General features: G+C 41.1%; 37 non-coding genes across 37 annotated transcripts; 18 read left to right on the top strand and 19 right to left on the bottom strand.

The window, feature by feature from the left end:
- Positions 1-369: 369 nt before the first annotated feature.
- Positions 370-442, bottom strand: TRNAM-CAU (transfer RNA methionine (anticodon CAU)). Its single transcript has one exon. It is a non-coding gene; the product is annotated as a tRNA-Met (tRNA).
- Positions 443-557: 115 nt separating this feature from the next.
- Positions 558-629, top strand: TRNAE-UUC (transfer RNA glutamic acid (anticodon UUC)). The gene has a single exon. It is a non-coding gene; the product is annotated as a tRNA-Glu (tRNA).
- A 421-nt stretch (positions 630-1,050) lies between these two features.
- Positions 1,051-1,123, bottom strand: TRNAM-CAU (transfer RNA methionine (anticodon CAU)). The gene has a single exon. It is a non-coding gene; the product is annotated as a tRNA-Met (tRNA).
- A 115-nt stretch (positions 1,124-1,238) lies between these two features.
- On the top strand, positions 1,239-1,310 carry TRNAE-UUC (transfer RNA glutamic acid (anticodon UUC)). Its single transcript has one exon. It is a non-coding gene; the product is annotated as a tRNA-Glu (tRNA).
- A 421-nt stretch (positions 1,311-1,731) lies between these two features.
- TRNAM-CAU (transfer RNA methionine (anticodon CAU)) lies at positions 1,732-1,804 on the bottom strand. The gene has a single exon. It is a non-coding gene; the product is annotated as a tRNA-Met (tRNA).
- A 115-nt stretch (positions 1,805-1,919) lies between these two features.
- Positions 1,920-1,991, top strand: TRNAE-UUC (transfer RNA glutamic acid (anticodon UUC)). The gene has a single exon. It is a non-coding gene; the product is annotated as a tRNA-Glu (tRNA).
- A 421-nt stretch (positions 1,992-2,412) lies between these two features.
- Positions 2,413-2,485, bottom strand: TRNAM-CAU (transfer RNA methionine (anticodon CAU)). The gene has a single exon. It is a non-coding gene; the product is annotated as a tRNA-Met (tRNA).
- A 115-nt stretch (positions 2,486-2,600) lies between these two features.
- TRNAE-UUC (transfer RNA glutamic acid (anticodon UUC)) lies at positions 2,601-2,672 on the top strand. Its single transcript has one exon. It is a non-coding gene; the product is annotated as a tRNA-Glu (tRNA).
- A 421-nt stretch (positions 2,673-3,093) lies between these two features.
- Positions 3,094-3,166, bottom strand: TRNAM-CAU (transfer RNA methionine (anticodon CAU)). Its single transcript has one exon. It is a non-coding gene; the product is annotated as a tRNA-Met (tRNA).
- Positions 3,167-3,281: 115 nt separating this feature from the next.
- TRNAE-UUC (transfer RNA glutamic acid (anticodon UUC)) lies at positions 3,282-3,353 on the top strand. The gene has a single exon. It is a non-coding gene; the product is annotated as a tRNA-Glu (tRNA).
- Positions 3,354-3,774: 421 nt separating this feature from the next.
- TRNAM-CAU (transfer RNA methionine (anticodon CAU)) lies at positions 3,775-3,847 on the bottom strand. Its single transcript has one exon. It is a non-coding gene; the product is annotated as a tRNA-Met (tRNA).
- Positions 3,848-3,962: 115 nt separating this feature from the next.
- Positions 3,963-4,034, top strand: TRNAE-UUC (transfer RNA glutamic acid (anticodon UUC)). Its single transcript has one exon. It is a non-coding gene; the product is annotated as a tRNA-Glu (tRNA).
- A 421-nt stretch (positions 4,035-4,455) lies between these two features.
- On the bottom strand, positions 4,456-4,528 carry TRNAM-CAU (transfer RNA methionine (anticodon CAU)). Its single transcript has one exon. It is a non-coding gene; the product is annotated as a tRNA-Met (tRNA).
- Positions 4,529-4,643: 115 nt separating this feature from the next.
- Positions 4,644-4,715, top strand: TRNAE-UUC (transfer RNA glutamic acid (anticodon UUC)). The gene has a single exon. It is a non-coding gene; the product is annotated as a tRNA-Glu (tRNA).
- A 421-nt stretch (positions 4,716-5,136) lies between these two features.
- On the bottom strand, positions 5,137-5,209 carry TRNAM-CAU (transfer RNA methionine (anticodon CAU)). The gene has a single exon. It is a non-coding gene; the product is annotated as a tRNA-Met (tRNA).
- Positions 5,210-5,324: 115 nt separating this feature from the next.
- TRNAE-UUC (transfer RNA glutamic acid (anticodon UUC)) lies at positions 5,325-5,396 on the top strand. The gene has a single exon. It is a non-coding gene; the product is annotated as a tRNA-Glu (tRNA).
- A 421-nt stretch (positions 5,397-5,817) lies between these two features.
- On the bottom strand, positions 5,818-5,890 carry TRNAM-CAU (transfer RNA methionine (anticodon CAU)). Its single transcript has one exon. It is a non-coding gene; the product is annotated as a tRNA-Met (tRNA).
- Positions 5,891-6,005: 115 nt separating this feature from the next.
- Positions 6,006-6,077, top strand: TRNAE-UUC (transfer RNA glutamic acid (anticodon UUC)). The gene has a single exon. It is a non-coding gene; the product is annotated as a tRNA-Glu (tRNA).
- Positions 6,078-6,498: 421 nt separating this feature from the next.
- TRNAM-CAU (transfer RNA methionine (anticodon CAU)) lies at positions 6,499-6,571 on the bottom strand. The gene has a single exon. It is a non-coding gene; the product is annotated as a tRNA-Met (tRNA).
- A 115-nt stretch (positions 6,572-6,686) lies between these two features.
- TRNAE-UUC (transfer RNA glutamic acid (anticodon UUC)) lies at positions 6,687-6,758 on the top strand. Its single transcript has one exon. It is a non-coding gene; the product is annotated as a tRNA-Glu (tRNA).
- Positions 6,759-7,177: 419 nt separating this feature from the next.
- Positions 7,178-7,250, bottom strand: TRNAI-UAU (transfer RNA isoleucine (anticodon UAU)). Its single transcript has one exon. It is a non-coding gene; the product is annotated as a tRNA-Ile (tRNA).
- Positions 7,251-7,365: 115 nt separating this feature from the next.
- TRNAE-UUC (transfer RNA glutamic acid (anticodon UUC)) lies at positions 7,366-7,437 on the top strand. Its single transcript has one exon. It is a non-coding gene; the product is annotated as a tRNA-Glu (tRNA).
- Positions 7,438-7,858: 421 nt separating this feature from the next.
- On the bottom strand, positions 7,859-7,931 carry TRNAM-CAU (transfer RNA methionine (anticodon CAU)). Its single transcript has one exon. It is a non-coding gene; the product is annotated as a tRNA-Met (tRNA).
- A 115-nt stretch (positions 7,932-8,046) lies between these two features.
- TRNAE-UUC (transfer RNA glutamic acid (anticodon UUC)) lies at positions 8,047-8,118 on the top strand. The gene has a single exon. It is a non-coding gene; the product is annotated as a tRNA-Glu (tRNA).
- A 421-nt stretch (positions 8,119-8,539) lies between these two features.
- On the bottom strand, positions 8,540-8,612 carry TRNAI-UAU (transfer RNA isoleucine (anticodon UAU)). Its single transcript has one exon. It is a non-coding gene; the product is annotated as a tRNA-Ile (tRNA).
- Positions 8,613-8,727: 115 nt separating this feature from the next.
- TRNAE-UUC (transfer RNA glutamic acid (anticodon UUC)) lies at positions 8,728-8,799 on the top strand. Its single transcript has one exon. It is a non-coding gene; the product is annotated as a tRNA-Glu (tRNA).
- Positions 8,800-9,220: 421 nt separating this feature from the next.
- On the bottom strand, positions 9,221-9,293 carry TRNAM-CAU (transfer RNA methionine (anticodon CAU)). The gene has a single exon. It is a non-coding gene; the product is annotated as a tRNA-Met (tRNA).
- A 115-nt stretch (positions 9,294-9,408) lies between these two features.
- TRNAE-UUC (transfer RNA glutamic acid (anticodon UUC)) lies at positions 9,409-9,480 on the top strand. Its single transcript has one exon. It is a non-coding gene; the product is annotated as a tRNA-Glu (tRNA).
- Positions 9,481-9,901: 421 nt separating this feature from the next.
- On the bottom strand, positions 9,902-9,974 carry TRNAM-CAU (transfer RNA methionine (anticodon CAU)). The gene has a single exon. It is a non-coding gene; the product is annotated as a tRNA-Met (tRNA).
- Positions 9,975-10,089: 115 nt separating this feature from the next.
- Positions 10,090-10,161, top strand: TRNAE-UUC (transfer RNA glutamic acid (anticodon UUC)). Its single transcript has one exon. It is a non-coding gene; the product is annotated as a tRNA-Glu (tRNA).
- A 419-nt stretch (positions 10,162-10,580) lies between these two features.
- On the bottom strand, positions 10,581-10,653 carry TRNAM-CAU (transfer RNA methionine (anticodon CAU)). The gene has a single exon. It is a non-coding gene; the product is annotated as a tRNA-Met (tRNA).
- A 115-nt stretch (positions 10,654-10,768) lies between these two features.
- On the top strand, positions 10,769-10,840 carry TRNAE-UUC (transfer RNA glutamic acid (anticodon UUC)). Its single transcript has one exon. It is a non-coding gene; the product is annotated as a tRNA-Glu (tRNA).
- A 419-nt stretch (positions 10,841-11,259) lies between these two features.
- On the bottom strand, positions 11,260-11,332 carry TRNAM-CAU (transfer RNA methionine (anticodon CAU)). Its single transcript has one exon. It is a non-coding gene; the product is annotated as a tRNA-Met (tRNA).
- Positions 11,333-11,447: 115 nt separating this feature from the next.
- Positions 11,448-11,519, top strand: TRNAE-UUC (transfer RNA glutamic acid (anticodon UUC)). The gene has a single exon. It is a non-coding gene; the product is annotated as a tRNA-Glu (tRNA).
- A 421-nt stretch (positions 11,520-11,940) lies between these two features.
- Positions 11,941-12,013, bottom strand: TRNAM-CAU (transfer RNA methionine (anticodon CAU)). Its single transcript has one exon. It is a non-coding gene; the product is annotated as a tRNA-Met (tRNA).
- A 115-nt stretch (positions 12,014-12,128) lies between these two features.
- TRNAE-UUC (transfer RNA glutamic acid (anticodon UUC)) lies at positions 12,129-12,200 on the top strand. Its single transcript has one exon. It is a non-coding gene; the product is annotated as a tRNA-Glu (tRNA).
- Positions 12,201-12,621: 421 nt separating this feature from the next.
- Positions 12,622-12,694, bottom strand: TRNAM-CAU (transfer RNA methionine (anticodon CAU)). The gene has a single exon. It is a non-coding gene; the product is annotated as a tRNA-Met (tRNA).
- Between the last annotated feature and the right edge of the window lie 9 nt (positions 12,695-12,703).

Here is a 12,703-nt window from a genome sequence, read left to right as displayed (position 1 = left end):
CTTCTGTTTGGTGTACTTCCAATTGCACATGTGATGCACTGCTTCCAGTTGCTACAAGTTTTTGGAATACTGATATGTCATCACGATTGTCCTTGACTCAAGACTTGTAACATTTCCAGATGTCTTGGAACTGCATGAGAAATGGAATTGTGGCTCACTAAGAACAAAAATTATGAAAAAGACCAGAACAATGCTTTATGCCCCCTTTTTTCCTCTATTACACAAATTTCCAGAACAAATTGCTATTCAACAAGGAAAATGCCGTCAGTTCCAATAGGTGTTCAGGCATCTTTATCAGAAACAGAGTTTAATTCTCAAATTCCAATGCACTCTTGTGAGGACAAAAGTCATGACAGACATCAAAAAGAATGCCCTGTGTGAGGCTTGAACTCACGACCTTCAGATTATGAGACTGACGCGCTACCTACTGCGCTAACAAGGCAACTTCTTGGTTGTGTTTGGTTTCAACAAGGTACTGCACTTGGTATGAATAAATGTACACTGTCGGCAAGACAAATTTTGCTTGTATGAAACATTGAAGTCAGTAGCTTTCAGCTTCCCATATGGTCTAGCGGTCAGGATTCCTGGTTTTCACCCAGGCGGCCCGGGTTCGACTCCCGGTATGGGAATGGAACCTTATTGTTAATTCAAGAGATAATCAAAAGCATCGGAGCAAAAAAACTTCTGTTTGGTGTACTTCTAATTGCACATGTGATGCACTGCTTCCAGTTGCGACAAGTTTTTGGAATACTGATATGTCATCACGATTGTCCTTGACTCAAGACTTGTAACATTTCCAGATGTCTTGGAACTGCATGAGAAATGGAATTGTGGCTCACTAAGAACAAAAATTATGAAAAAGACCAGAACAATGCTTTATGCCCCCTTTTTTCCTCTATTACACAAATTTCCAGAACAAAGTCCTATTCAACAAGGAAAATGCCGTCAGTTCCAATAGGTGTTCAGGCATCTTTATCAGAAACAGAGTTTAATTCTCAAATTCCAATGCACTCTTGTGAGGACAAAAGTCATGACAGACATCAAAAAGAATGCCCTGTGTGAGGCTTGAACTCACGACCTTCAGATTATGAGACTGACGCGCTATCTACTGCGCTAACAAGGCAACTTCTTGGTTGTGTTTGGTTTCAACAAGGTACCGCACTTAGCATGAATAAATGTACACTGTCGGCAAGACAAATTTTGCTTGTATGAAACATTGAAGTCAGCAGCTTTCAGCTTCCCATATGGTCTAGCGGTCAGGATTCCTGGTTTTCACCCAGGCGGCCCGGGTTCGACTCCCGGTATGGGAATGGAACCTTATTGTTAATTCAAGAGAGAATCAAAAGCATCGGAGCAAAAAAACTTCTGTTTGGTGTACTTCCAATTGCACATGTGATGCACTGCTTCCAGTTGCGACAAGTTTTTGGAATACTGATATGTCATCACGATTGTCCTTGACTCAAGACTTGTAACATTTCCAGATGTCTTGGAACTGCATGAGAAATGGAATTGTGGCTCACTAAGAACAAAAATTATGAAAAAGACCAGAACAATGCTTTATGCCCCCTTTTTTCCTCTATTACACAAATTTCCAGAACAAAGTCCTATTCAACAAAGAAAATGCCGTCAGTTCCAATAGGTGTTCAGGCAACTTTATCAGAAACAGAGTTTAATTCTCAAATTCCAATGCACTCTTGTGAGGACAAAAGTCATGACAGACATCAAAAAGAATGCCCTGTGTGAGGCTTGAACTCACGACCTTCAGATTATGAGACTGACGCGCTACCTACTGCGCTAACAAGGCAACTTCTTGGTTGTGTTTGGTTTCAACAAGGTACCGCACTTAGCATAAATAAATGTACACTGTCGGCAAGACAAATTTTGCTTGTATGAAACATTGAAGTCAGCAGCTTTCAGCTTCCCATATGGTCTAGCGGTCAGGATTCCTGGTTTTCACCCAGGCGGCCCGGGTTCGACTCCCGGTATGGGAATGGAACCTTATTGTTAATTCAAGAGAGAATCAAAAGCATCGGAGCAAAAAAACTTCTGTTTGGTGTACTTCCAATTGCACATGTGATGCACTGCTTCCAGTTGCGACAAGTTTTTGGAATACTGATATGTCATCACGATTGTCCTTGACTCAAGACTTGTAACATTTCCAGATGTCTTGGAACTGCATGAGAAATGGAATTGTGGCTCACTAAAAACAAAAATTATGAAAAAGACCAGAACAATGCTTTATGCCCCCTTTTTTCCTCTATTACACAAATTTCCAGAACAATGTCCTATTCAACAAGGAAAATGCCGTCAGTTCCAATAGGTGTTCAGGCATCTTTATCAGAAACAGAGTTTAATTCTCAAATTCCAATGCACTCTTGTGAGGACAAAAGTCATGACAGACATCAAAAAGAATGCCCTGTGTGAGGCTTGAACTCACGGCCTTCAGATTATGAGACTGACGCGCTACCTACTGCGCTAACAAGGCAACTTCTTGGTTGTGTTTGGTTTCAACAAGGTACTGCACTTAGCATGAATAAATGTACACTGTCGGCAAGACAAATTTTGCTTGTATGAAACATTGAAGTCAGCAGCTTTCAGCTTCCCATATGGTCTAGCGGTCAGGATTCCTGGTTTTCACCCAGGCGGCCCGGGTTCGACTCCCGGTATGGGAATGGAACCTTATTGTTAATTCAAGAGAGAATCAAAAGCATCGGAGCAAAAAAACTTCTGTTTGGTGTACTTCCAATTGCACATGTGATGCACTGCTTCCAGTTGCGACAAGTTTTTGGAATACTGATATGTCATCACGATTGTCCTTGACTCAAGACTTGTAACATTTCCAGATGTCTTGGAACTGCATGAGAAATGGAATTGTGGCTCACTAAGAACAAAAATTATGAAAAAGACCAGAACAATGCTTTATGCCCCCTTTTTTCCTCTATTACACAAATTTCCAGAACAAAGTCCTATTCAACAAAGAAAATGCCGTCAGTTCCAATAGGTGTTCAGGCAACTTTATCAGAAACAGAGTTTAATTCTCAAATTCCAATGCACTCTTGTGAGGACAAAAGTCATGAGAGACATCAAAAAGAATGCCCTGTGTGAGGCTTGAACTCACGACCTTCAGATTATGAGACTGACGCGCTACCTACTGCGCTAACAAGGCAACTTCTTGGTTGTGTTTGGTTTCAACAAGGTACCGCACTTAGCATGAATAAATGTACACTGTCGGCAAGACAAATTTTGCTTGTATGAAACATTGAAGTCCGCAGCTTTCAGCTTCCCATATGGTCTAGCGGTCAGGATTCCTGGTTTTCACCCAGGCGGCCCGGGTTCGACTCCCGGTATGGGAATGGAACCTTATTGTTAATTCAAGAGAGAATCAAAAGCATCGGAGCAAAAAAACTTCTGTTTGGTGTACTTCCAATTGCACATGTGATGCACTGCTTCCAGTTGCTACAAGTTTTTGGAATACTGATATGTCATCACGATTGTCCTTGACTCAAGACTTGTAACATTTCCAGATGTCTTGGAACTGCATGAGAAATGGAATTGTGGCTCACTAAGAACAAAAATTATGAAAAAGACCAGAACAATGCTTTATGCCCCCTTTTTTCCTCTATTACACAAATTTCCAGAACAAATTGCTATTCAACAAGGAAAATGCCGTCAGTTCCAATAGGTGTTCAGGCATCTTTATCAGAAACAGAGTTTAATTCTCAAATTCCAATGCACTCTTGTGAGGACAAAAGTCATGACAGACATCAAAAAGAATGCCCTGTGTGAGGCTTGAACTCACGACCTTCAGATTATGAGACTGACGCGCTACCTACTGCGCTAACAAGGCAACTTCTTGGTTGTGTTTGGTTTCAACAAGGTACTGCACTTGGTATGAATAAATGTACACTGTCGGCAAGACAAATTTTGCTTGTATGAAACATTGAAGTCAGTAGCTTTCAGCTTCCCATATGGTCTAGCGGTCAGGATTCCTGGTTTTCACCCAGGCGGCCCGGGTTCGACTCCCGGTATGGGAATGGAACCTTATTGTTAATTCAAGAGATAATCAAAAGCATCGGAGCAAAAAAACTTCTGTTTGGTGTACTTCTAATTGCACATGTGATGCACTGCTTCCAGTTGCGACAAGTTTTTGGAATACTGATATGTCATCACGATTGTCCTTGACTCAAGACTTGTAACATTTCCAGATGTCTTGGAACTGCATGAGAAATGGAATTGTGGCTCACTAAGAACAAAAATTATGAAAAAGACCAGAACAATGCTTTATGCCCCCTTTTTTCCTCTATTACACAAATTTCCAGAACAAAGTCCTATTCAACAAGGAAAATGCCGTCAGTTCCAATAGGTGTTCAGGCATCTTTATCAGAAACAGAGTTTAATTCTCAAATTCCAATGCACTCTTGTGAGGACAAAAGTCATGACAGACATCAAAAAGAATGCCCTGTGTGAGGCTTGAACTCACGACCTTCAGATTATGAGACTGACGCGCTATCTACTGCGCTAACAAGGCAACTTCTTGGTTGTGTTTGGTTTCAACAAGGTACCGCACTTAGCATGAATAAATGTACACTGTCGGCAAGACAAATTTTGCTTGTATGAAACATTGAAGTCAGCAGCTTTCAGCTTCCCATATGGTCTAGCGGTCAGGATTCCTGGTTTTCACCCAGGCGGCCCGGGTTCGACTCCCGGTATGGGAATGGAACCTTATTGTTAATTCAAGAGAGAATCAAAAGCATCGGAGCAAAAAAACTTCTGTTTGGTGTACTTCCAATTGCACATGTGATGCACTGCTTCCAGTTGCGACAAGTTTTTGGAATACTGATATGTCATCACGATTGTCCTTGACTCAAGACTTGTAACATTTCCAGATGTCTTGGAACTGCATGAGAAATGGAATTGTGGCTCACTAAGAACAAAAATTATGAAAAAGACCAGAACAATGCTTTATGCCCCCTTTTTTCCTCTATTACACAAATTTCCAGAACAAAGTCCTATTCAACAAAGAAAATGCCGTCAGTTCCAATAGGTGTTCAGGCAACTTTATCAGAAACAGAGTTTAATTCTCAAATTCCAATGCACTCTTGTGAGGACAAAAGTCATGACAGACATCAAAAAGAATGCCCTGTGTGAGGCTTGAACTCACGACCTTCAGATTATGAGACTGACGCGCTACCTACTGCGCTAACAAGGCAACTTCTTGTTTGTGTTTGGTTTCAACAAGGTACCGCACTTAGCATGAATAAATGTACACTGTCGGCAAGACAAATTTTGCTTGTATGAAACATTGAAGTCAGCAGCTTTCAGCTTCCCATATGGTCTAGCGGTCAGGATTCCTGGTTTTCACCCAGGCGGCCCGGGTTCGACTCCCGGTATGCGAATGGAACCTTATTGTTAATTCAAGAGAGAATCAAAAGCATCGGAGCAAAAAAACTTCTGTTTGGTGTACTTCCAATTGCATATGTGATGCACTGCTTCCAGTTGCGACAAGTTTTTGGAATACTGATATGTCATCACGATTGTCCTTGACTCAAGACTTGTAACATTTCCAGATGTCTTGGAACTGCATGAGAAATGGAATTGTGGCTCACTAAAAACAAAAATTATGAAAAAGACCAGAACAATGCTTTATGCCCCCTTTTTTCCTATATTACACAAATTTCCAGAACAAAGTCCTATTCAACAAGGAAAATGCCGTCAGTTCCAATAGGTGTTCAGGCATCTTTATCAGAAACAGAGTTTAATTCTCAAATTCCAATGCACTCTTGTGAGGACAAAAGTCATGACAGACATCAAAAAGAATGCCCTGTGTGAGGCTTGAACTCACGACCTTCAGATTATGAGACTGACGCGCTACCTACTGCGCTAACAAGGCAACTTCTTGGTTGTGTTTGGTTTCAACAAGGTACTGCACTTAGCATGAATAAATGTACACTGTCGGCAAGACATATTTTGCTTGTATGAAACATTGAAGTCAGCAGCTTTCAGCTTCCCATATGGTCTAGCGGTCAGGATTCCTGGTTTTCACCCAGGCGGCCCGGGTTCGACTCCCGGTATGGGAATGGAACCTTATTGTTAATTCAAGAGATAATCAAAAGCATCGGAGCAAAAAAACTTCTGTTTGGTGTACTTCCAATTGCACATGTGATGCACTGCTTCCAGTTGCGACAAGTTTTTGGAATACTGATATGTCATCACGATTGTCCTTGACTCAAGACTTGTAACATTTCCAGATGTCTTGGAACTGCATGAGAAATGGAATTGTGGCTCACTAAGAACAAAAATTATGAAAAAGACCAGAACAATGCTTTATGCCCCCTTTTTTCCTCTATTACACAAATTTCCAGAACAAAGTCCTATTCAACAAAGAAAATGCCGTCAGTTCCAATAGGTGTTCAGGCAACTTTATCAGAAACAGAGTTTAATTCTCAAATTCCAATGCACTCTTGTGAGGACAAAAGTCATGACAGACATCAAAAAGAATGCCCTGTGTGAGGCTTGAACTCACAACCTTCAGATTATGAGACTGACGCGCTACCTACTGCGCTAACAAGGCAACTTCTTGGTTGTGTTTGGTTTCAACAAGGTACTGCACTTGGTATGAATAAATGTACACTGTCGGCAAGACAAATTTTGCTTGTTTAAAACATTGAATTCAGTAGCTTTCTTCTTCCCATATGGTCTAGCGGTCAGGATTCCTGGTTTTCACCCAGGCGGCCCGGGTTCGACTCCCGGTATGGGAATGGAACCTTATTGTTAATTCAAGAGAGAATCAAAAGCATCGGAGCAAAAAAACTTCTGTTTGGTGTACTTCCAATTGCACATGTGATGCACTGCTTCCAGTTGCGACGTTTTTGGAATACTGATATGTCATCACGATTGTCCTTGACTCAAGACTTGTAACATTTCCAGATGTCTTGGAACTGCATGAGAAATGGAATTGTGGCTCACTAAGAACAAAAATTATGAAAAAGACCAGAACAATGCTTTATGCCCCCTTTTTTCCTCTATTACACAAATTTCCAGAACAAAGTCCTATTCAACAAGGAAAATGCCGTCAGTTCCAATAGGTGTTCAGGAATCTTTATCAGAAACAGAGTTTAATTCTCAAATTCCAATGCACTCTTGTGAGGACAAAAGTCATGACAGACATCAAAAAGAATGCCCTGTGTGAGGCTTGAACTCACGACCTTCAGATTATAAAACTGACGCGCTACCTACTGCGCTAACAAGGCAACTTCTTGGTTGTGTTTGGTTTCAACAAGGTACTGCACTTGGTATGAATAAATGTACACTGTCGGCAAGACAAATTTTGCTTGTATAAAACATTGAATTCAGTAGCTTTCAGCTTCCCATATGGTCTAGCGGTCAGGATTCCTGGTTTTCACCCAGGCGGCCCGGGTTCGACTCCCGGTATGGGAATGGAACCTTATTGTTAATTCAAGAGAGAATCAAAAGCATCGGAGCAAAAAAACTTCTGTTTGGTGTACTTCCAATTGCACATGTGATGCACTGCTTCCAGTTGCGACAAGTTTTTGGAATACTGATATGTCATCACGATTGTCCTTGACTCAAGACGTGTAACATTTCCAGATGTCTTGGAACTGCATGAGAAATGGAATTGTGGCTCACTAAAAACAAAAATTATGAAAAAGACCAGAACAATGCTTTATGCCCCCTTTTTTCCTCTATTACACAAATTTCCAGAACAAAGTCCTATTCAACAAGGAAAATGCCGTCAGTTCCAATAGGTGTTCAGGCATCTTTATCAGAAACAGAGTTTAATTCTCAAATTCCAATGCACTCTTGTGAGGACAAAAGTCATGACAGACATCAAAAAGAATGCCCTGTGTGAGGCTTGAACTCACGACCTTCAGATTATGAGACTGACGCGCTACCTACTGCGCTAACAAGGCAACTTCTTGGTTGTGTTTGGTTTCAACAAGTTACTGCACTTGGTATGAATAAATGTACACTGTCGGCAAGACAAATTTTGCTTGTATGAAACATTGAATTCTGTAGCTTTCAGCTTCCCATATGGTCTAGCGGTCAGGATTCCTGGTTTTCACCCAGGCGGCCCGGGTTCGACTCCCGGTATGGGAATGGAACCTTATTGTTAATTCAAGAGATAATCAAAAGCATCGGAGCAAAAAAACTTCTGTTTGGTGTACTTCCAATTGCACATGTGATGCACTGCTTCCAGTTGCGACAAGTTTTTGGAATACTGATATGTCATCACGATTGTCCTTGACTCAAGACTTGTAACATTTCCAGATGTCTTGGAACTGCATGAGAAATGGAATTGTGGCTCACTAAGAACAAAAATTATGAAAAAGACCAGAACAATGCTTTATGCCCCCTTTTTTCCTCTATTACACAAATTTCCAGAACAAAGTCCTATTCAACAAGGAAAATGCCGTCAGTTCCAATAGGTGTTCAGGAATCTTTATCAGAAACAGAGTTTAATTCTCAAATTCCAATGCACTCTTGTGAGGACAAAAGTCATGACAGACATCAAAAACAATGCCCTGTGTGAGGCTTGAACTCACGACCTTCAGATTATAAAACTGACGCGCTACCTACTGCGCTAACAAGGCAACTTCTTGGTTGTGTTTGGTTTCAACAAGGTACTGCACTTGGTATGAATAAATGTACACTGTCGGCAAGACAAATTTTGCTTGTATAAAACATTGAATTCAGTAGCTTTCAGCTTCCCATATGGTCTAGCGGTCAGGATTCCTGATTTTCACCCAGGCGGCCCGGGTTCGACTCCCGGTATGGGAATGGAACCTTATTGTTAATTCAAGAGAGAATCAAAAGCATCGGAGCAAAAAAACTTCTGTTTGGTGTACTTCCAATTGCACATGTGATGCACTGCTTCCAGTTGCGACAAGTTTTTGGAATACTGATATGTCATCACGATTGTCCTTGACTCAAGACTTGTAACATTTCCAGATGTCTTGGAACTGCATGAGAAATGGAATTGTGGCTCACTAAAAACAAAAATTATGAAAAAGACCAGAACAATGCTTTATGCCCCCTTTTTTCCTCTATTACACAAATTTCCAGAACAAAGTCCTATTCAACAAGGAAAATGCCGTCAGTTCCAATAGGTGTTCAGGCATCTTTATCAGAAACAGAGTTTAATTCTCAAATTCCAATGCACTCTTGTGAGGACAAAAGTCATGACAGACATCAAAAAGAATGCCCTGTGTGAGGCTTGAACTCACGACCTTCAGATTATGAGACTGACGCGCTACCTACTGCGCTAACAAGGCAACTTCTTGGTTGTGTTTGGTTACAACAAGGTACCGCACTTAGCATAAATAAATGTACACTGTCGGCAAGACAAATTTTGCTTGTATGAAACATTGAAGTCAGCAGCTTTCAGCTTCCCATATGGTCTAGCGGTCAGGATTCCTGGTTTTCACCCAGGCGGCCCGGGTTCGACTCCCGGTATGCGAATGGAACCTTATTGTTAATTCAAGAGAGAATCAAAAGCATCGGAGCAAAAAAACTTCTGTTTGGTGTACTTCCAATTGCATATGTGATGCACTGCTTCCAGTTGCGACAAGTTTTTGGAATACTGATATGTCATCACGATTGTCCTTGACTCAAGACTTGTAACATTTCCAGATGTCTTGGAACTGCATGAGAAATGGAATTGTGGCTCACTAAAAACAAAAATTATGAAAAAGACCAGAACAATGCTTTATGCCCCCTTTTTTCCTCTATTACACAAATTTCCAGAACAAAGTCCTATTCAACAAGGAAAATGCCGTCAGTTCCAATAGGTGTTCAGGCATCTTTATCAGAAACAGAGTTTAATTCTCAAATTCCAATGCACTCTTGTGAGGACAAAAGTCATGACAGACATCAAAAAGAATGCCCTGTGTGAGGCTTGAACTCACGACCTTCAGATTATGAGACTGACGCGCTACCTACTGCGCTAACAAGGCAACTTCTTGGTTGTGTTTGGTTTCAACAAGGTACTGCACTTAGCATGAATAAATGTACACTGTCGGCAAGACATATTTTGCTTGTATGAAACATTGAAGTCAGCAGCTTTCAGCTTCCCATATGGTCTAGCGGTCAGGATTCCTGGTTTTCACCCAGGCGGCCCGGGTTCGACTCCCGGTATGGGAATGGAACCTTATTGTTAATTCAAGAGAGAATCAAAAGCATCGGAGCAAAAAAACTTCTGTTTGGTGTACTTCCAATTGCACATGTGATGCACTGCTTCCAGTTGCGACGTTTTTGGAATACTGATATGTCATCACGATTGTCCTTGACTCAAGACTTGTAACATTTCCAGATGTCTTGGAACTGCATGAGAAATGGAATTGTGGCTCACTAAGAACAAAAATTATGAAAAAGACCAGAACAATGCTTTATGCCCCCTTTTTTCCTCTATTACACAAATTTCCAGAACAAAGTCCTATTCAACAAAGAAAATGCCGTCAGTTCCAATAGGTGTTCAGGCAACTTTATCAGAAACAGAGTTTAATTCTCAAATTCCAATGCACTCTTGTGAGGACAAAAGTCATGACAGACATCAAAAAGAATGCCCTGTGTGAGGCTTGAACTCACAACCTTCAGATTATGAGACTGACGCGCTACCTACTGCGCTAACAAGGCAACTTCTTGGTTGTGTTTGGTTTCAACAAGGTACTGCACTTGGTATGAATAAATGTACACTGTCGGCAAGACAAATTTTGCTTGTTTAAAACATTGAATTCAGTAGCTTTCTTCTTCCCATATGGTCTAGCGGTCAGGATTCCTGGTTTTCACCCAGGCGGCCCGGGTTCGACTCCCGGTATGGGAATGGAACCTTATTGTTAATTCAAGAGAGAATCAAAAGCATCGGAGCAAAAAAACTTCTGTTTGGTGTACTTCCAATTGCACATGTGATGCACTGCTTCCAGTTGCGACGTTTTTGGAATACTGATATGTCATCACGATTGTCCTTGACTCAAGACTTGTAACATTTCCAGATGTCTTGGAACTGCATGAGAAATGGAATTGTGGCTCACTAAGAACAAAAATTATGAAAAAGACCAGAACAATGCTTTATGCCCCCTTTTTTCCTCTATTACACAAATTTCCAGAACAAAGTCCTATTCAACAAAGAAAATGCCGTCAGTTCCAATAGGTGTTCAGGCAACTTTATCAGAAACAGAGTTTAATTCTCAAATTCCAATGCACTCTTGTGAGGACAAAAGTCATGACAGACATCAAAAAGAATGCCCTGTGTGAGGCTTGAACTCATGACCTTCAGATTATGAGACTGACGCGCTACCCACTGCGCTAACAAGGCAACTTCTTGGTTGTGTTTGGTTTCAACAAAGTACTGCACTTAGCATGAAAAAATGTACACTGTCGGCAAGACAAATTTTGCTTGTATGAAACATTGAAGTCAGTAGCTTTCAGCTTCCCATGTGGTCTAGCGGTCAGGATTCCTGGTTTTCACCCAGGCGGCCCGGGTTCGACTCCCGGTATGGGAATGGAACCTTATTGTTAATTCAAGAGAGAATCAAAAGCATCGGAGCAAAAAAACTTCTGTTTGGTGTACTTCCAATTGCACATGTGATGCATTGCTTCCAGTTGCGACAAGTTTTTGTAATACTGATATGTCATCACGATTGTCCTTGACTCAAGACTTGTAACATTTCCAGATGTCTTGGAACTGCATGAGAAATGGAATTGTGGCTCACTAAGAACAAAAATTATGAAAAAGACCAGAACAATGATTTATGCCCCCTTTTTTCCTCTATTACACAAATTTCCAGAACAAAGTCCTATTCAACAAAGAAAATGCCGTCAGTTCCAATAGGTGTTCAGGCAACTTTATCAGAAACAGAGTTTAATTCTCAAATTCCAATGCACTCTTGTGAGGACAAAAGTCATGACAGACATCAAAAAGAATGCCCTGTGTGAGGCTTGAACTCACGACCTTCAGATTATGAGACTGACGCGCTACCTACTGCGCTAACAAGGCAACTTCTTGGTTGTGTTTGGTTTCAACAAGGTACTGCACTTGGTATGAATAAATGTACACTGTCGGCAAGACAAATTTTGCTTGTATAAAACATTGAATTCAGTAGCTTTCAGCTTCCCATATGGTCTAGCGGTCAGGATTCCTGGTTTTCACCCAGGCGGCCCGGGTTCGACTCCCGGTATGGGAATGGAACCTTATTGTTAATTCAAGAGATAATCAAAAGCATCGGAGCAAAAAAACTTCTGTTTGGTGTACTTCCAATTGCACATGTGATGCACTGCTTCCAGTTGCGACAAGTTTTTGGAATACTGATATGTCATCACGATTGTCCTTGACTCAAGACGTGTAACATTTCCAGATGTCTTGGAACTGCATGAGAAATGGAATTGTGGCTCACTAAAAACAAAAATTATGAAAAAGACCAGAACAATGCTTTATGCCCCCTTTTTTCCTCTATTACACAAATTTCCAGAACAAAGTCCTATTCAACAAGGAAAATGCCGTCAGTTCCAATAGGTGTTCAGGCATCTTTATCAGAAACAGAGTTTAATTCTCAAATTCCAATGCACTCTTGTGAGGACAAAAGTCATGACAGACATCAAAAAGAATGCCCTGTGTGAGGCTTGAACTCACGACCTTCAGATTATGAGACTGACGCGCTACCTACTGCGCTAACAAGGCAACTTCTTG

The sequence above is a fragment of the Crinia signifera genome, chromosome 4 (genome assembly GCF_055691185.1).
Source record: "Crinia signifera chromosome 4, ASM5569118v1, whole genome shotgun sequence".
Classification (NCBI taxonomy): domain Eukaryota; kingdom Metazoa; phylum Chordata; class Amphibia; order Anura; family Myobatrachidae; genus Crinia; species Crinia signifera.
This window is presented reverse-complemented; position numbering and strand designations above follow the sequence as displayed.